This window comes from Furipterus horrens, unplaced genomic scaffold (genome assembly GCF_987537825.1).
Source record: "Furipterus horrens unplaced genomic scaffold, mFurHor1.1.pri manual_scaffold_4, whole genome shotgun sequence".
Classification (NCBI taxonomy): domain Eukaryota; kingdom Metazoa; phylum Chordata; class Mammalia; order Chiroptera; family Furipteridae; genus Furipterus; species Furipterus horrens.
In genome coordinates, this window is record NW_028327174.1 from 168,143,831 (window position 1) to 168,165,780 (window position 21,950).

At 40.9% G+C, this 21,950-nt stretch overlaps 1 protein-coding gene and 1 pseudogene across 2 annotated transcripts in view; one reads left to right on the plus strand and one right to left on the minus strand.

Annotated features, from left to right (window-relative positions):
• FRMD3 (FERM domain containing 3) overlaps window positions 1-21,950 on the minus strand; it is a 285,052-nt gene that overhangs the window by 219,537 nt on the left and 43,565 nt on the right. The gene's annotated exons all lie outside the window — the stretch shown is intronic.
• On the plus strand, window positions 3,614-13,154 carry LOC150013237 (ubiquitin-ribosomal protein eS31 fusion protein pseudogene; annotated as a pseudogene).

A 21,950-nucleotide genomic window follows, 5' to 3' on the forward strand; every position in this document is an offset into this window, starting at 1 on the left:
AGGGTACCACCATCTTGTCTTCTATCCCTGGAAGCTAGAGAACTCCACCCCAAGCTTTCACCGAGATCTTGTAGCCAACAAAATCCTATTTCCTGATTTTTTCTCACTAAACAGTTTGATGGTTCTCTAAAGGATTAGCAAATGTGAGATGGCTTTTAATCACTCAGGGACCATTGAATAGTAAGATGCAAATTTTACCCTCAGACATCAGATAGGTGTGGATCATGCTTAGGTCTCAGTGCCAGCTACCATTGCGGAAAAAATCTCAAAATTTTGGGAATAAAGACATCAGTTAAAAAGCATCTACTTCTAGACTATTGTCAGTAATACATCTTGTTAGACACCAGGTTAAAATGACATTGCATAGAGCTAGGCCACTTGGCTAAATGTAGTTTTGTGATCATTTCCATAAGTCATTGAAATATAGGTTTTATAATCGTTTCAAGAAGAAGTTGAAAGACAGACCCAAACAGACCCTTTACAAACTTCTTTTCCATAAAAAGATAGACTTAAGTCATTCCTATTTGTGTCTTTTCCAAGATGATCATCCAACAGAAACCATAACCACCTGAAGCTACATTCTCAGATTACATTAAATGAATCCTTGCTAGATGACAAGAAGTAACCAAACCAAAAATTTCAGGTGGGCAGAGTTCATAACCAATGATTATGGAAGCACATGCCACACAAAGGAGTAAAATGAGGTGAACAGAGTTGGTCCAGACTTCAAGTTCTGAAAAGGTTTGTTTCTTCTCTTTATTAACCATGAGAAATGACTTAGACTCAGGACCTGGTCAAGTCAGGTCTTGCTTGATTTACTCCCAGTGCTAACACTAGCTCCACAAACCCCTATTATTCCAGATTCCTCAGAAAAACTTGAAGCTCGGTAAATTGCTCCCACCCACCCCGACAACAGGATCAGTAACCTTGGGTAACCAACAGAAAGGATAAACACAGCAATTGCTCACCACAGGGTCTTCTGACCTTTGCCCCAGCTCTGGGACAAAGAGGTTGGAGGTACCTGCCAACACAGGGCCTAGAGAGTTAGCAGAGATGGACAGGGAAGCTCCTCTTTGGGGCCAAGCCCATGACAGCAGCCAAGCAGCCAACAAATGGCCATAGCTTTGACTTCCTTCCTCACACAGAGACAGCACAGTGACTGAATGTGCAGCACATCCAAACCCTCCAGTCTGAAGAAGACATTAGTACTGGAGATGCCCAGATCTGAGAGGCAGCCACCACTAAAGCTAATTCAGGCACCCCGCATCAATGTTTTATCAGTATCCAACTGCACAGAAAGCATTCAAAAGAGGTTAAACTAAAACGTGACAAGATATGGATGTCAGCAGGCATGAGGAGTCACATTGGCCGGAGATAAGCCACAACCATGCGAATCAAAGCCAACTAAGTCAGACACAGAAGCAGACAAACATTAAAGCTCTGGTTTGCCTAAAGCCAGCTGGAGACAGAATCAAATCTCCACAGCTGGTAAATAGCAGCTCACTGCCAAGGGTTAAGTATTATTTGGGTCACTCTAACAGAACTCAGCTGTGGCAAAAATCAGTCCCTCTCGTAACACAGTTCTAAGAAAGTCAGCATGCGTCTTGGACAATCACAGGATGACTTGTCTACGGGTCAAGTGGCTTAAATATTTCTCTCCTGCCATGGAGAATTTGAACTTCCACAGGCCAGAAAAGCAGAAGCAAACTAGAGAGTACCAGGGCAGCAAGGAAATGCCTGTCGAGAGAAAGGAACCATATCTTATTCATGAGGCTATCACTTGTGGAAGAGAAACTTAAAACCAAATAACTGTACCACCTCAAAGTCACTGCTAAGGATAAAAATGCATAAACCACCCCACTGAAAACATGGAGTTAAGTAAGAACATCCTTTTTACAAAACAAAGAAAAGAAAAAAGAAAAAACACCAAAAATAAAAACAAGAACATCAAATTGGGAGAGAGCACAATGGCTAAATTCAAAGCTAAGATGGAAATTAGAAACCAGTTGTCAGGTAAAGGCTCCATGGTCATACATAATTAAAGCTCAGGTGGCCGGTGCCTCCTCACCCATGGGATGTCTTGGAAAACTAAGGTGGGGGTGGGGAGGAAGCCTGGCTGAGCAGTAACGAGTTAGAAGGGCCAGAATGAGTCATTTCTGGTCCACCAGTTCTCAGACTCAGATGCACATTGGAATCCCCTGGAGCTTTGTAAAAGCAGAGGACAGGGACCTTTGGGCATCTGCACTTTTTGAAGTGCAGCTGGTCCAGCATGTTGAAGCCATTAAATCTGGCTGAGAGAAGCTATGGGCTCATAACCACTTCCAATTTTCCAGGAAAAATGGATACAACCAATTAAAAAGATTTGTTTTCTAAAAATGAAGGAGAAGATCTTACTACCCACATACCCCCAGTTCCAGCTGCCCTGTAGTCCTCCCTCCACCAGAGCCAGAGCACATCTAGAAAAGCCCAGGGAAGGTTCTGGACTCCATCCTACTGCACTTCTCATTAGAGAGGTAGTGATGAGGTCCCATGCTGGCCTTAGGGCTCTCGTTCTGGCCCTGCCATGTCTCATATAACTTTAGGCAAGTTCCCTAACTCTTCTGAGCCTCAGTTTCCTCAGATCCACTGTAGAGGGTTATTTTGAGATTTAAGAGAGAGAATCTATGCAAACCGCCTTGCATAGTGACTACACAGAGCAGAGGCCTAATAATCCTTCATTTGTCATTCATTTGAGAGGCTGTACTGTTACCAGACAGTGGATTTTTAGGCTCAAAATTCCCCTTGCCAGTGACAACCCAGCTGTCCAAGTCTATGGCACACCAGTATATGCCGAGCCCCAAGAGAAATGCTAACTTTTGATGGCCTAGGAGAGTGTGCAGTCATGAACAGAACATACAGCTTGATCTGCTAGGATTTGCTATGATGAGTTTTGGTATGCAAGATGTTGCCCATTGCAGATGAGAAACAAATCAATATCTGAGGGCTGGTTGACTCAAAGAAGGCTTGGGTGATTCCCCTTTTCCCTCACTTTCAATAAAAGTGGCTGAAAGACAGAGTCCTAAACAAGTTGGACACATTTTCCCCAATGTGTTTGATCTCTAAGTTTTTAGAACTAACTAATTGTTACCAACAGAACATGGAAGCAAATAACAGTAGAGAGCAATTTAATGGTCTCGCCTAAATGCTAAAAGAAAACTCACATCTAACACTGTCCCAAAAAACTCCATTTTTAGAAGAGAAATGTGGCATCTTTCTGCCTCTCGACAGGTAAGAAGAAACTGAGAACGTGAACTAACAAGCGCTCCTTCAATAAGGTGCGCACAGAACAGAATCAGCAGCACAGGGAGCTGCTCTGGCCGTCTGCTTTCCTGGCCAAACAGGGACAAGAACTAAAAAGAGAAGCAGGATAAAGAAATTAAAATAGTCTGAGCTCCCCAGAAATTTCCAGGCCCATCAGGGAACCCTGAAACCCACCAAGCAACTAGAAAAACAGGTAATGATCTGCCCATCCTGTGCCATTTTTCTCACATCAATGTTCAGTCTTAGGCTATGACACTTGGGAGGTGACTGCTGCTCCTTTACCATCCCAAACTGTCACTCACAGGGGAAGGGCATGAGGACGTGGTGGTGGATTAGTGAGGATGGAGTGGGCGCCAGCCCTGGAAAAGTGAAAGCAAGAAGGTAAGGGCTGAATGAATGAGTCCTCACTGCTCTTGTTGGAGAGGAAGAGAGGTGTCAGTGTGCGCCTGACCCCCACAGGAAAGGGCTGAGAAGGAACCGGTGCAGACTCAGCGGGTTCAAAGCTTCCCTTCTGATCACAATGAAATAGACGGCCTCTGAAAATGCCTGGGATGTATATTTCACCCACAGAGATGTTTGAATGGGTTTACGTGGTAAAGCATGAAAGCTTTGTGCGGAAATAGCTGCTGTTTTATGGACAGAACCCCATATTCTCCCTGGAGAGCTAGCAAAGGGTCCCACACTGAACTTGGGGTTCATCTGGACTGTAGTTCTGACCCTGTCATTTCCTACCTGTGTCACCGCAGACAAGTGTTCTAATTCCTCTGAGCCTCAGTTTCCTTAGATCCACTTCGGCAGGGGGTTGGGGGGGGGTGTTGTTGTGAAGTTTGAATGTGAGAATTCTCGTGGACTCCTCTGCACATCTACAGCACAGAACTGCGGCCGCATAAACATTCATTTGCTTGTTCATCAAAGGGATTTTGCTGCTATCTGGGAGGCCACCAGAAGAATTTTATTTCTCAACCTGGAGTAGTAACTGCTAGTAAGTATAATACAAACATAATGCTCCACAGTCAAATAAGTATAGGAAACATTGGGTTCCACAATGTTAAACCAGTTCTGTTTGCTCAACTTCTCAGAGCCATTAACATGCTAATGTGAACTGTGACCTTGCTAGAAGTCTCAGGGCAGAGAATAAAATATGCAACTTTTCTCAAAGTAAATTCTGCAAGAAACTCCTTTTCTGACATACACATTAACACCCCGGGAGAGTGTTCCAGGAAATGCTCATCTGGAACAACGGTCAGTAATGCACAGGAGAGAGTGGCTCACACAGCCGCCCTGCAGGCTATGATGTTTCCTGATTGGCATTAGCCCAGGCACCAACAAGATGAAGGAGACATTCTGGAGTCAGGAATGATAACAATGCTACCAGGAAAGGAGAATGCCAGCCGGAGGAATGCCACTCCAGTCACAAGTGTCAATCCACAGGAGGCCAGGCCCATCCCCCTCCTCCTTATTAGAGGCCCAACACAACGTCCAAAGGGGGCTTTTTGTTTCCATGTGAACACGTCTTTAAATTTATAAGTCAACAAAAAAAATCAGATTCTCCCTACTAAAATATCATTTTTTGTGTGAATGGACTCATTTTATAAAGTGCAAAAAACCTGTACTATGAGTTGACTATTTGTCACTGGGGAGAAGAAAGGGTTTAGGGTTATTTCAAAAATTTTCCCATAAAATAATCTTTGTCAATATTGTTATTCTGTACAGTACTACCTCAAATGCACATAGTTTACATTTGCATAAAATGTCAATAACCTCCACTCATGGCAAATCAGCTACCAGTGTTCTTTCAAAAGCATTTCCCAGTCTGCCTCTTTATTTCCCTTTCCATGTCACCAACACTTACGAGACTCACTGGGATCATAGCAAAACCTTCCATCCTCCATGACTACGTATTTCCCCTCTTAGTAGCTTACCTATCCTGAAACCATCATCACCTCCATTCAGAGATCTGTAGTGGCCCCCCTTTGCCAATGGGATGTCCAAACTCAACCCAGCAACTAGCATTTGAGGCTCACCACCATAGGACTTCAGCCTCTCCACCCACGTTCCACACATTCTTACACTGCCACTCTGGAGGCTCTGTGCCCACCTTGCTCCTTCCCACTCCAAGGCTCTGTGCACATTAGTCTCCCTGACAAAGATGTCTGCCCTGCTCCTTGCCTACTCCACGTCCATAAGAACTCCCAATCCCCAAGTCCACAGAATCTTCCCGCGTGCTCTGTGACTCTAGGACAGCCCTCCTTATCAAATTTCTATAGCAGGGTCTGTACTCTCCATTTAGTACTTCGTTCTTTATTAACTTCCATTCTTAATTTTTTCTATTGATATTTTATTTTTCAAGTATATTTGACATTCCACACAAGTAAATTTCAAGTTTCTTAAAGACAGAAAGCATATAAGCTGCTTTGTTTGTAATCCCACTGACAATAACAATGAGAGGAAAGAAGGAGGGAAGGAACAGTCTAGTCAGTAAGCTAAAGTGTGAAAATTCACCCCTCTAAAGGAAAGCATTCTCGCCAACTTCCAGTCTCCAAAGAAGGTAGGCTCCTTCCCCAAAATTATCATAAGAAATGCAGCTTGGCTTCCTTCAGATGCCAGGTTCATTGTTGGCAGAGAAGGAAGAAGAAAAATAAATAAAACTGGGGCAGAGGTATCTGTACCATATAAGACAACAAGGTGATGAAATCTTACAGCCATAATCTCATGACAAAGTTAACAACTTCTTGGTTTAAATTTTCTTTCCTTACCTAGAGTTTAAGACTGGGGAGAATGCATGGTTTTGCATTCAATGCCCTCTTCAGAACAGGGGATTGTGTACTCTGTGCATGTTTATATAAACACGTTATGTATACACAGACACAAATAGCACTGAAAATACTTCAAAACTTATCATACCCTTCAAGATTGCAAACCCTCAAAAGTACAAAATACCTTAAAAATATCATTCATGGCAAGACCACTAGGAATCACCATGGTTTTCCCTTCCTCTACAGAAGAATTACATGCTTTGTTACTGCCTGGGACACCAAAGTAGGAATCTGAGTCTCCTGAGCTACCGTTTTATATCTGATATAGTACATAATACTCAATTCACTCATTTTCACTTTATCTCCTCAGAATACAAAGTAAAAGTTATAAATGAGAAGAGCCAAAGGTTCTTGTGAGATGAGCAGGTAGCAAACTAGACGCAACTCCAGCAGAGATCTCCGTCTGTACATCTGTCTTAATGACACCTGTTTCTGGGGTGATCTGATAAAACAAAAACCAGGCTTACCTCCTGAAATTCCAAAGCTCAAACAAAAAGAATAGATGTCACCTTCAGCAATGACAAGCAAACATATAAAGAAAAACCTGGATAAAATTTAAAAACAAAAAATCATCTCTTTGAAGGAATCCAAGAGTTAACAAGACAGCCAGAACTTGAAAGATCAAATTCCCAGAGTACAGAAGCATAGAAATTGCAAAAACTCTCTCCCCACCACTATCACTTAGGCATTTGATGATTTGTAAACTTCACAGGCAGAGGGGAGAGAAGCAGAGCAGAAAACAGCTGCAAGAGAAATGATAAACAAGGCAGAGCTGTCACCACTAATAACATAATATAATTGGAGTTCAGAGCTCACCAAAATGGTAGAGCTCTGGGTATACTCTAGGCTTTCGGCTGGGATCCCTGAAGGGCTACATCTTCTAGGTAAGAGAGATTGAATTAAGATGATCTGCTCTGACTCTAAAACTCTTCCTGCTAGCCAGACGCTAAAGAAAAGAGCCACTATAACTCTTCATTTATAATGTCCAACATTTAATTTAAAAAATCACCAGGCATACCAACAAACAAAACCAAAAGGAAAAGAAAAACAGACAATAGAAACCATCTCACAGGTAATCCAGATAGTGTGGTTATTAGACACAGACTTTAAAATAACTGATAAACGTGTTTAAGAAAACAGATGAGCCCTACCTGGTATGGCTCAGTGGTTGAGCATCATCCTGTGGACCAAAAGGTCATGGGTTTGACTGCTGGTCATGGCACATGCCTAGATTGCAGGTTCAGTCCCCAGTCAGGGTGTGTAAAAGAGGCAACTGATCGATGTTTCTCTCTCACATTGATGTTTCTCTCCCTGTCTCTCTCCCTACCTTCCCCTTTCTAAGCATGTATTCAGGTGAGGACTAAAAAGAAAAAGAAAACAGATGATGAGACTCTCTCTCTCTCTCTCTCTCTCTCTCTCTCTCTCTCTCTCTCTCTCTGTCTCTCACACACACACATCTATATACATACATATATATGTAAAGAAATAGATAGAAATTCTAGCACTGAAATTTTAAAAATCAAGAATGTTACAGATGAATTTACAGCAGACTAGATCCAGCTGAAGAGAGAATTAGTGCTCTGGAAGATGATGGTTCAGTAAAATATATCCATACTAGAACATGAAAAGGAAAAAGAAAAACCCAAAGAAAACCAAAATGAGAATACCTGAATATATGGAAGGCAACAATACCTTTCTAGAAAGCTACTGGGAGAATTAAATGAGTTAAGGTACATAAAATATGTAGCAAAAACACAGACTAAATGAATGTTAGTTCCTTTCCCTCCTCCCCCACATCCTATTTAAACAGCATTCACTGAGAGATAATTTATTTGACAGATCACCTATCAAGCAAACAAATGTAATATGCATAATATACACCTCTTCCAGGTCCTATGACAAAATGTGTGCTGCATTCTCGGGTCAACAATAGTGAAGTCCATATCAATTAAAAGAAAATGCTGAGTTTTGCCTGATTGGCTTTTAAAAAAAAATAGTGGTGATGCTGTCAGAAAAAAGAAGAGCTATTTTGATGAAGACAGAGAGGAGTTTGTCCCAGAATGTGTTGGGATTTAAGGGCTAATGTGTCTGCTGGTTGATACATCCAACAATAGTTAGAAACCTGAACCTGGACCTCAGACGAGAGACAGAAGTGGAGGCCGGGTGGAAAGTCAAGGGCCTGGCCGAGGCCACCATGGGAAAACGCACAGCAGGAAAAAAGGGTCAATATACTAAATATAGCCAGTGCTTTTGGAAGCTAATGGAAGAAGTCAACAGGTTCCCACAGTCAGAGTGAGCCTTCAGTACACAACATGGGTCTCTTGGGGCCACTTTACCTCATGAGTCACCATCATGTCCCACTAACAAGATCAAGGCTCCCTATCATGTGGTGTCATAGTAGCCTGTATTTTTCTTTTGTGGCCCTAATCAATATTCTATTTCAGTAATCTTTGTGAAATGATGGGTTTATTGAGTTTGCTCCTAGATCTTATGATCCTTGAGGGCAGGGCCGTCTCTTTCTTACTCACCGTCACAGTCCCAGTACCTAAATGGCAGAATGCCCTGCAGGTAGTAAGCACCTTTCAATAAATGTAATAAATAAAAGAATAAGTAAAGACAGCTCAATGGTTATGAACCTAGAATACTGCTGCTCAATGTGGTCCCACAGCATGACCATCACCTGAGTGCTTGTTAAAATACAAATTCCCAGGCTCCGTCCCAGACCTTCTGTATCATAACCCACAGATGATTGGTATGCACATAAAGTTTGAAAAGCACTGGTTCATTGTACATACTTTTGATAGTTACGCAAGAATCCTGCCCCTGAATGGAGAGAGATAAGTGAAATTATTTTGACTCAGCAGTCTGGTTTCAACCAAAATTATGTGAGAATTTTTTCAAAGACAACTAGGAAGTGTAATGACTATCTGACTGTCTGCCCATAAATCAGAGATTCTCACTTTGACTGCACATTAGTGCCACTGGGGAGTTTTAGAAAATATTGATGCCTGTATCCCATCTCCTCTCCCCAGAGGTTTGGATTTACTACATGTGAAGCACGCTGGGCCACAAGGATTTTTATAGTTTCCCCCTGTGACTCTAATACACAGCCCAGGTTGAGAATCACTGCCCTAGGAAATTCCAGCTCCTGCAGCTGGGACCTCTTAACTAGGTGTGCCCCAGGCTGTGACCCAGCCTCTCTTTAATCATGGATCATGCCGAGCCCTAAGGCAGTGAATGACCAGCTCAACCTTGAGTTAACTGGCTGTTGGTCTCACTCAAAACCTGTTTGTATTCTGATCTCATTCCTAGAACACGAAGGCTTAGTTGCCAAGTTCTTGAATAATTGCACTTCTCTAGCCAGTTATCAGGACTTTCCCACATCAAGGTTTTATTACTGATAAATAAAATGTTTTTGTCTCATACACCAGCACCACTTGATTGAGCCCGTAGAGCAGCAATTTTCAACCAGTGTGCCACATGAATTTTTTAGAACATTTTTAAAAGATTTTACTTACTTATTTTTAGAGAGAGGGGAAGAGAGGAAGAGAAACATCGATGTGAGAGAGAAATCGCATGCATCCTGACCAAGGACCAAACCTGCAACCCAGGCATGAGCCCTGACCAAGAATCAAACAAGCGACCTTTCAGTTTGCAGGAGGATGCCCAAAGCACTGAGCCACACCAGTCAGGGCTGCCACAAGAATTTTTGAAACATGCAATACCCGACTGTTTAGTCAGGGGCACTGACCTCTTTTCCCTTAGATTGCCAAATTAAAAAATGACAACAGACAACACAATAGCCATCCGGTGTGAATAAATCAAAATTTTACCTTTTTTTTTTTTTTTTTTTGGTCAAATCAGCAAAAAATATATTTCGGTATGCTGCAGAATTTCAGTAATTAGTTTATGTGTGCCATGAGATGAAAAGGTTGAAAATTGCTGCTGTAAAGCAAAAGTATTCCACCCTGCCCTAGTATCTCCAGATAACATCCATTCCTCTACTTGGCTATGAATCTTTAGTCCCATCTCTACTTTCAGGCTTCCTTGAGGCCACCCACCCAGACTTCCAGTTGCCTATACTTCATACTCAATTTAGACATTCTAAGCCTTGGACCTTGTTTGGATCTTTCCTTAAAAGAATTTACATATCGCTTGTCCTTTCCCACTGTGACGTGAGTTCCCAGTATGATAAAAGGCATCAGTCACACACCTTTACCATGAGTTCATTCCAAAATACCAAATGTTTGCCTTGTTCTAAAGTTTAGGCCAATTTTCTTTGACCTATACTCATGTTCCCAGAACTGTCTTCCCCCCTCTCTCCTCTCTCACCCGAATAACTACACCCTGAAAAATGAAACCTTCTCTGTCCAAAGACTTATATTTCAATGTAGAACTGTCAATTTCTCACATTTCTTAACCACCTGAAACTCTTCAGGCCATTCCTTTACAGCAATGGCTTAGAGAAAGCTTTCTAACCATAATATTAATCCATGAAGAAAGGTTCTGAAACTGGGCCTATGGCTCCTCATATGGGCTTCAGAGGCCTGTGGTGTCCTCCCCTTGGTTGTTATGCAAATACATATGGTGAATATATGTACACTTCTCTGGGCGGAAAGTCCATAATTTTCATAAGATCTGCAAAACAGTCCTGAAGCAGATGAAAAGATGCTCAACATCACTATTCATTTGGAAAATGTAAATCAAACCACAATAAGATACCACTTCATGCCCATTAGAATGACTAATACTTTTTAAAATCTTTTTCATTAAAATTAAAGACTGGTAAAGATGTGGAGAGAAAGTGGAACCTGTGTGCATTACTGGCAGGAACAGAAAATGGCACAGCTGCTACAGAAACAATATGGAGGTTCCTCAAAAAATTAAACATAGAATTACCATATGATCCAGCGATGCCATTCCTAGGTATAGACCCAAAAGAACTGAGAGCATGGACTCAAGCAGGTACATGTATTCCCATGTTTACAATAGCCAAAAAGAGGAAACAACCCAAATGTCCTCAGACAGATAAACGAATAAACAAATGTATATCTATACAATGGAATATTATTTGGTCTTTAAAAGGAAGGAAATTCTGACCCATGCTACAACATAAGTGAGCCCTGAAGACACTATCCTAAGGAAAAATGTCAGACACAAAAGAACAAACATTGTGTGATTCCACTAATATGAGGTACCTAGAATGGGCAAATACATAGAGGCAAAGTAGAAAAGAAGTTAGCAGGTGCCAGGGATGGGGGTGGGAGGGATGGGATGGGAAATTGTTGTTCAATGGTTATAGTTTTTATTTGGGATAATGAAAAAGTTCTGGAGATAGATGGTAGTGATGGTTGCACAACAATGTGAATGTACTTAATGTCACTGAATTGTACACTTAAAATGGTAAGTTTATGTTGTATATATTTTATCACAATAAAAAAGAATCCTGAAACCTCCAAAATTATGAGCTGCCACAGAGAAGATATTCACAATATACAAAATCATTCAAAGATTAATGTGAAAGTTACATAAAGAACTAAAACTCAAAAGATAAACACAAACAATACAATAAAAAAAGAGGCAACAGATATAAACAGGCACTAGGTGGAAACAAATATGGGCAGTAAAAAGAAAGAAAGAGAGAAAGAAAGAAAGAAAGAAAGAAAGAAAGAAAGAAAGAAAGAAAGAAAGAAAGAAAGAAAGAAAGAAAGAAAGAAAGAAAAGCAATCAAAATCAGTAGTGACTGGGGGAAATGCATGTCAAAATCACAATAAGATATCGTTTTAAATGATTCAACTAGAAGAAATTTTAAAGTCTGATAGTACTAAGGGTTAAAGTGATACACTGCTATTAGGCATGTCAGTTAGGGGAATAGCTTGTTATTATCTCCTAAACAGAACATTCTCATTCTAGCAATTCCACTCTTAGACAGATATCATAAGAGATTACTGTTGTTAGTACACCAGAAAACAAGTACAAAAATGTTTATAGCATTTTTTATCACAACACTAAAACCTAGGGGATGATCGCAATGCCCATCAATAGGACAGTACATGGATAAACTGTGGTATGTTCATTCAACAGAATATTATTCAGCAATCAGAACAAATGAATTAAAACAACATGCAACATTACTGAACCATGGAAACATATTAAGTGAAAAAAGGTAAGTTTCAAAAGATTACACAGAGCAGGATATAGAAAACCACTAAATGTTTTTAAATACTTTATAGGAAAACATATAGATTCAAGAAAACTAAATAAAAGCAAAGGAATGATGAACTCAGAATCCAGGATGATACCCCAGGCAGATGAAGCAGAAAGATGGGATCAGGGAGGGCACATATAGATGTCACTTCTTGTTAAGGACCCAGGTTTATGGATGTTTACTACATTAACAAACAAATAAGACATGCCCCTTGCACATCCCAATGACATGAGTGTGTCATGAACTACAGATTATGACTAACACAATCCTATGTACTAGAGGCATTTTAAGGGAGAACAAAAACCAAAGGGAAACAGTGGCTTTTCTAGGTGTATTAATAAAAAAGGACAGGTTTTCCCTTTCCGATCCACCATCTGTGGTGGAATTGCAGCCAAGATACAGATTTTTGTGAAAACCCATACAGGGAAGACCATCACTCTCGAGGTTGAACCCTCAGATACAACAGAAATGTCAAGGCCAAGATCCAGGATAAGGAAGACATTCCTCCTAATCATCAAAGACTGATTTTTGCTGGCAAGCAACTGAAAGATGGGTGTACTTTGTCCGATTACAATATTCAAAGGGAGTCCACTCTTCATCTTGTGTTGAGACTTCATGGTGGTGCTAAGAAAATGAAGAAGTCTTACACCACTCCCAAGAAGAATAAGCATAAGAGAAAGAAGGTTAAGTTAGTGGTACTGAAATACTACGAAGTGGATGAAAATGTAAAATCAGTCACCTTCATCGGGAGTGCCCTTTGGATGACTTTGGTGCTGGAGTTTTTATGGCCAGCCACTTTGACAGACATTACTGTGGCAAATGTTGTCTGACCTACTGCTTCAACAAACCAGAAGTAATTGTATAGGGGTTAATAAAATACATGAACTAACATTTTAAATAAATAAATACATACATACACAGATAAAATTTAAAAGGATAGTTGTCTTCCTAAAAGAAATTCTGCTTCCAGCTTTTTTAAATGATCATTGTTTAGAAGGCTATCCGTACACAGACAAATCAAATACTATAATAATACCATTAATGGAAACCCAATATATGATCACATAAATTTACACTTAAAAATATGGATGGGGGACTAATTACATAAGAAAGAAGTTCAATACTAACTTATTATAAGGTTAAGTACCATCATTTATTTAAACCCAAATTCCATGTATAAAACTTTAATTTGCCCAAATCCAGAGTATTCAATTTAAGAATAATTCATTGAAATGTCCAAAAGTAATCCAGAAAAGTGGGAGCCCCAGTCTAATAAATAAGGGAAACATTGAAGGCTAAATAAAATTAAACAAGTTTCTTCTTCCCGTGGGCTTCTGTGAGCTCTTTATATGCTAATGTGCACTGCGATCACCAGGAGGGGATTGGAGTGTTTCCCAAGGGTATTTGACCACAGAACTATTTTTGCAGAAAGCCTGTCTCCTGCCTACAGAACACACTTGAGAATTGCTGCTGCTGTTGTTTTTTTTTTAAAGCATGTTCACAAGGACAATGAAGGAGGAAAGCCTCACCAATCAGACATAAAACAAAGCAAACGAAAGAGAAGACAGCACATCACTTGCACTAGCCATCTACTCTCAGGGCTCTTCTTTGTCTCCAGGATGGCTGTTGGGCCTCAGCCATTGCTAACAAGACTTGTGCACAAGGCAGGTGCTCCTTTACAGGGAGTTCCTCCTGGGTACATTTTTGGCAGTAGCACCCCATCTGTTTGGAAACTTTGAAGAATATTTATTTGCTGGAGTCCCTACCAGATGATTTCAACAAAAAGACTGTCAAACTTTTTACAACTACATGTAACTCACAAAATAATAATGGCTAAATCATTGACCAGTCTATAGTGTCATCAGCAGCACCCATTAAGCATCTACTGTTTAGAATGTTTGAGAGGGCTGGTGGGATGGTCCAAGACAAATCAGTGAATCTCACTTTCAGTGATTATAGTTCTTTATGTCGTCGTCGTCGTCGGCAGCCGTCCGTCTCGAGAGACGATGGCGTAGCTTCCTGAGAGTCTATCTGCACCGCCGAGAATGGCTGTGCAGTCCGATTCGGGAGTGACAATCCCTGCCGCACTTGGTACAGGTGAAGGCAGATGGCTGTTGTTGCTGCTGCTGACGCTGCTTCCGCCTCGATCTTTTCTGGACCGCCTCCTCGTTGCGCGCAGCCTCCGCGCGTGACGTACCTTGCCTGACCGCGAGCCTCCAGGCTAGGCGGTCGTCTGCTTGAACTTCCCATGTGTTGAGATTGATGGAGCATTGTGTCATGTCCTTTTTGCAGATGTCTTTGAACCGCAGTTTTGGGCGCCCTGTCATCCTCTGGCCTTCTGCTAGCTCGCCGTAGAGGAGGTCTTTGGGGATACGGCCTGCATCCATTCTTTTGACATGGCCGAGCCACCTGAGGCGTCTCTCGCTAAGAACTGCATGCAAACTGCTCATATTGGCTCGCTTCAGCACCTCGGTGTTGGGGACCTTATCCTGCCAGGTGACATGCAGGACGCGTCGCAGGCACCTCATGTGGAAGCTGTTGAGTTTCCTTTCGTGCCTTGCGTAGGTGGTCCACGTCTCGCTGCCATAGAGGAGAGTGCTGAGTACGCAGGCTTGGTAGATGCGCAGTTCTTTATGACGAACAATAAATATACAGGGTGGGGCAAAAAAAAAAGTTTACAGCTGTGAGTACATGCAACACAGAGTTTATTCTTGTGTTATTATTTTTTAATTATTATATTATTTTCCAAATGAACTGTAAACCTACTTTTGCCCCACCCTACTTTACAGTAGGTTCTACTAGATTTAGGAAATGAAAACAGGGGTAATATGTGGAGTTACAAGCTACTCAGAAAGATAGGACATGTAAACTTTTACTATTATAACAACAGAATGATTGATATACACAGTAAGTACTCTGTCAGAATGGCTATTAACAAAAAAGACAAAAGATACCACATGTTGGCGAAAATGAGGAGAAAAGGGAACCATGGTGCAATGTTAGTGGGGATGTAAACTGATGTAGCTATTATGCAAAACAGTGTGGAGATGCCTCAGAAATTATAACTAGAACTACCATATGAAATCACTATCTTAAAGATATCTCTACACACTCATGTTCATGGCAGCATTATTCACAACAGCCAAGGTATGGAAACAACCTGAGTGTTCACTGATGGATGAAAGTATAAATCACTGTTTATAGATAGGTAGGTAGGTAGATGATAGATACATAGATAGATAGATATAGATATTTATAGTGAGATATTATTCAGCCTTTAAAAAATAGATCTTGTCTTTTACAACAATATGAATGAACATGGAGGACATTATGTTAAGTAAAATAATCCAGGCACAGAAAGAAAAATACTATATGATTTCACTTATATGAAATCTTACAAAGTCAAATTCATAGAACAAGAAATTAGAATGGTGGTAACTAAGGGCAAGGGGATCAAGAAAATGTGGAAATATTGGTCAATGGGTATAAAGTTTCAATTATGTAGGATGAATAAATTCTAAGGATCTAATGTACATCATGGTGTCTGAGTTAATATGGTACTGTATACTAAAATTTTTCTAAGAAAGTAGATCTTAAATGTCCTCACAACAACAAAAAAGGTTAATTATGTGAGATGATGGATATGTTCATTAGCTTGACTATAGAAATTATTTCACAATGAATCCATATATCAAAATATCACATTGTACACCTTAAATATAAACAATTTTTATTTGAAAAAGAAAAGAGGACAGTAGGACATTATGGAATTGGAACGTTTCTGAAGCCAGAGACTATTGAGGATGGACTCGTGGAAAAAGTAAGACATCTTGGGCTACATGCCAAAGGGAGGATGGTGGAAATTCAATCAGAAGGGAAAATATACAGGGTACAGCAATTAGGTGAAAGAGTACATGCACACACACAGGAAGGAGCAGATGCCACCAGCAGACCAATTTGAGTCAAAGAACCCACACATGAGCACTGCACCTAACCCTCCCACGAGAGCCACATGAGCTGTGCTTGTAAGAGTTAAGAAGAGGGCAGAGAAGGCATGATTCTGGACCAGGAGGTGTTGTAGGAGCTTCCTGGCATGGCAGGCAGTGTCCTGGTCATGGCAGAAAGAGCAGCACCTTTGGCCTACTGGTTCTACAGCATGGTTTTGGAGTCATTCCTGGGAGCTCAGCCCAGAATCTGTTTTCAACCCTGCCAATGAGTCTGTGAGCTATCTACCACACTTAATAAATCCTTTTGTGTTTAAACCAGCTATTAGGGATTCTAATGTCTATAACTAAAACCTTGTCCAATACCAGTGTAAACTGTGGCACAATGTGAATTTTAAAATGTGTTGGATATAAAGAATCCAAGTGCATGTACTGAGCCTGCACACACCCCTAAGGACCATGGGAAACTGTGTTTCAGAAAATGCTTCTGACTCTAAGGGTGCATAGTAGGCCTTCAGGCTCACTCAAGAGAATTTACTTAGTTCTCACTGGAAGAGAATATTCCTGATGAAAACTCCAAAGCTTAAGGATAAGTGCTTTTCCTTAAAAGAATACATAAAAACATCTTTTTAACAATCACTGCAAAGTACTTTATCAATCTCTTTTTGAAAGAGTTTACTTAGTTCTGGTGCTCATTATCTGTTTCTATACTAGCTATGGTAAAGGATCTTATGGAAGTCTGGGGCACAAATTTGGGCTTGTTTCAAAATAATATTCCTCATCAGTCTAGAACACAATATATGTACTGGAATTTTACCAAGTCATATAATCTCCCCATCAGTCCTGAGGAAATGTGGCAAAAGACAGAAAAGTCATGTATAGACATGGATATTTTACAAATTTGTTAACAGTTTTTGAAGGGGTATGAAATATCAATGATTAGATAAGCAAAAGTCTTTAAACTATTGGAAGGGAAATAATTGAGGACTGGGAAATATTATTTGCATCCTAGCAAAATCAAAGCAGTTGTAAAAGAAACAATATAGAGGAAAGCTGTATCTTGCAAGAATATCAGTCTAGAGACATAGATAATCAAAAATAAAATAAAGTCCACTGCTGTGGATATAAATAAATGCATGTCAATGACTTAGCTTGCATATGAACTGGGAGACTGCTGTAATTCTGTCCCTAGGGCCTCAGCCAGAGAAACAAATACCAATGACTAGCTCTGTCTGGGCATCCATTAATAAATCCTCATTGAGGCAAAAACCAGACAAATGAACCTAAGCGAGAATTCTACACAGAGGGGCTAGGGAAGATTGTGCAGAGACAACAAACCTGAGTTATGCTGTTTGCTCCCTGGTGTGTAGAATTACATGTACTTATAGTTGATAGTTCTGATGTTAGAATGTCCTTCAGTAAACCGATGTGGAAAATCAGCTGGTTTGCCTTCACACTAACATACATCTCATTAGACTACAGAGTAATTTGTGAGTAATTTAACAAGCACATGACTAATTTCCCAGTTCTTTTTTGCTCTTTAGGAGATGGAAGAGCTGTAAACAGTGTGTCATTCTTTACTACTGCATAGCACTTAGTTAAATTAAGCAATTTTTTAATCCTCACCTGATAATATGTTTATTGATTTTAGGGAGAGAAGAAAGGCAGAGAGAGAGAGAGAAAAACATCCATCAGTTGCCTGCCATACACACTCAGATCAGGGATCAAACCTAAAACCTACACATGTGTCCTGACCAGGAGTCAAATCTGCCACCTTTTGGTGTACCGGAGAATGCTCCAACCAACTGAGCCACCTGGCCAGGGCAAGCAATTTTATTAAAACCTCCCAAAATAATTTAAAGTATTTAATTTCTTCAGGTCATTAAATTCTGAACAAGAGATGTTGTGTCTCATATCTAAAGCTGGCTTTCCTGCCAAATCCCTTCAGGTGCAATGCAACCTAATCCCCCATTTCAGAAACAGATGGGAAATACTACCCTGAATCACTAAGAGTGTATTTTGGGGATTCCCACTCCCTAGACATGACTCAAGTCAACCAGAGTAGGGCAAACAAAGAACAAGTTAATGTGAAGTCTTATTAAGAATGCTGGGCCAGTTGTTAGAGGATCTGAACTCCAGATCCCATTCAGGTACTAACATACCATGTGATCCCTTCGCATGTGTGCATGCGTGCACACACATACACACACACACACACACAAAGATTGTTTATCTGTAAAAATTAAGTGAATTTAACCAAGAGAGTACAAAATTCTCTTATAGGTCAATGATTCTTAGATACTTCAAAAATCTTGTAAGAGGAAAAAAGCCCTTTTATCAGATTCTAATATATTAATGTATATATTATGTAATGTACAGTGTATATAATATGTAGTATTGTCGTCGTCGTCGTCGTCGTCATCGGCAGCCGTCCGTCTCGAGAGACGATGGTGTAGCTTCTTAAGAGTCTATCTGCACCGCCGAGAATGGCTGTGCAGTCCGACTCGGGAGTGACACGGTATCTGTCTCCTCCCGTGTTGAATCAACATCTTGCGATGACGCTGGAGTGTCCTCTCCAGTGAAGCTGAAGCTACAGAGCCTGGGCAGGGTGATATGGAGGGTCTGCTGTTGCCCATGCAGCAGACCCCCCCTCTCTTCGCAGCTGAAGGGTCCAAGGGAAAGACGGAGTCAATACAGCTTGGCTTCAGGTGCGCCGCAGGAGTTGCCGGTGCTGACTACAACGTCAAACCGCCTTAGGGACTCCGGCTCCGGATATTCTGTCGGGGTTTACTCCCTTAGCCTTTCCCCTGAAGAGGTATGCCGCAAGGCAGCGGAGGTTTTTTGGAATCAGAGTTTTCCTTCTCAGGTTGAGTAGAAGAAGCCAAACCTAATAAAGTACACATGGTAGGGTTCCATTTCTATGAAGTTCAAGAACAGGCAAAACTAATCTATGATGATAGAATTCAGATTAATGGTTACCTATGGGTGAGGGCTGAGGGTGGGAGGTGGCACAAGGAGCTTCTGAACTGCTGGAAATGTCCTATATCTTGATCAGGGAGGTAACTCCATGGGTTTATATACATGTAAAATGTCATTGAGCTGAACATGTTGGATGAGTGCACTTTAATATTTTAATTGATTGATTTAGAGAGAGAGGAAGTGGGTGAGGAGAGAGAGAGAGAGAGAGAGAGAGATTGATTTGTTGTCACACTTACTTATGCATTCATTGGTTGATTCGTGTATGTACCCTGACTGAGGATCGAACCTACAACCTTGAGGTATTGGGCCAACACTCCAACCAACTGAGCCACCTGGCCAGGGCAAATGTATGTACGTTAAACTTCAATTTAGTCAACAACCTAAATATAAAAACCAAAACTATGCAATCAATAGAAGAAAACATAGGGGTAAAATGTTCATATATCTGATAAGGGTTTGACAGCCAGAATATATAAAAACTCATAAAATTTAACAACAACAACAAAATCAAACAATCGAATTAAAAATGGGCAAATGACTCAAATAGATATTTGTCCAAAAAAAATATATGTAAATGCCCAACAGGCGTATACAAAGATGTTTATTGATCATTAAGGAACACGATTGGTTTAAGGAAATACAAATCAAACACAGTGCGACACCAGTTCACACCCTCTAGGATGCCTTTCATTTTGGACATGGAAAATAATGTGTTGGCAAGAAGGTGGGAGAAATTAGAACCTTCATGCAAACTGGTAGAAATGTAAAATGGTACAACCACTTGTAAAAACAGTGTGCCGGTTCCTCACAAGGTTAAACAGAGAGTTTCCAGATGACCCAAGATAAATGGAAACATAAATTTACACAAATACTTGTATGCAAATGCCCATGGAGCATTATTCATAATAGACCAAAAGTAGAAACAACCCAACGTCTGTCAACTTATGAATAAATAAACATATCGTGGTAGATCCGTACAATAGAATATTATTCAGCCATAAAAAGGATACCAATACCAGCCACAACATGGATGAAACTGGAAAACATATGCTAAGTGGAAGAAACCAGATGCAAAAGGTCACATCCTGTAGGATCCCATTGATATGAAGTGTCCAGAGTAGGCAAAGCCGTAGCGACAGAAAGCAGATTAGTAGTTCCCAGAGGATGAGGAGGAGGAGGGAATTGGGAGCAATTAATTAAAGGGTACGAGGTGTTTTCCTGGGATGACAGAAAAAAGTGTGGAGACTAAACAGAAGTGGCGGTTGCACAAGATTGTGAACGCACAGAATTCCACTGACGTGTACGCTTTAAAATGGTTAATTGTACGTTAGGTGGCTTTCGCCTCAATTTTAAAAATAAATAAACTTTCATTTAAAACTGAATGGAAACTGAAAAACAAACATCACCTCCAAGGCCCTGGTGGCACTGACGGAACCTGCTGGAAGCAAAGCCCACTCCTCCATGGCCTCCTTTCTCCTCCCTGCAGCCGCAAGAGATGGGACTTCTCGGGAGAGTGACTGAGCCCAGCCCACAGGGCTGCCGAGAGACAGGGCTAGGTCTCTCAGACCTCTGGGCACCTAGACTGCGCCGGTCAGTGGCCCCTGCGGACTGCTGCCTGGCCTCCCTGGGTGGGAGCTGGTGAGGTCAGGGGCCAGGAACGTTTCTGCAGTCATGAGGCGGGAGTCAGTGACTGAGGAGCTTGGAATGTGCTGCCTCTGAAAGGCCCTTCTTGTGGCTCCACCGACGGTTAGAGCAGGAAGCATGTAGTATTGTATAATGTAATATATAATATATACATATGCTAATATATTTGTGTATAATTCTATAGCAAAAAATTACTACCTCCTTGCATGAGTACAAATTTATGTTGATCAACAGTGAATAATATCCTATGCATGTATTCACTAAATTACACCCAGAAGCACAATTTTTAAATTTGAGGCCAGTTGGGCTATAAAAGCCTACTTTTCCTATCTACTATGCTGAGAACTCACCAAGGTAGACCAGTACCACCAAGCATCTCTTTCAGGCTTTCCAATAGCCTAAGGTCTTATTCATCAGGACTTCCAGAGCCCCCTAGAAGCTACATTCAGTGGCCAGCAGGCAGCAGAGAAAAGAGAAGTACTTTCCCGAATATGCCACTCCAGGGTGCCTGCCATTCAAGTGTCTAAACCCTTCCCCAGTCCATCTTCTCAACTTATGTATTCTTCCAGGAGAGCCCACCTGGAAGAGCCCACAGACCCATGAACCTATGTCTAAGCCATTAAACCTATAATATAATGGGAGCTTATTTTGTACCTTTGCTTAATGGAACATTATTAGTTAATGTTTCAATTCACACACAAACAACTAAGTCTTTTGATTGCAATGACTAAAATGTTCAGCTCTATGCCTGAGTTTTAAAACAGCAAAAACTGAAGTAAATGCTTTCATTAACAATGACATCATAATGCCATAGACTGATTATAAGTATTCTCCCCAGAGCCACTGTAAGCGTGTTTTGTCTAAGCATTTGGTTAGCAGGAATCCTGCAACACTGCTTGCAGGGCAAATAGCAATATTTCCTCTCTAACCCCTGCCATTCCTCTCATTTGACATACCGTTCATTTTTAGTAGAGCAAGGAAGAGAATATTAATTTTGTCACCAAGTTATCATCAACAGGAAGTAAAACATATGCCCGTGGTCACAACCTTGTGGGGGAA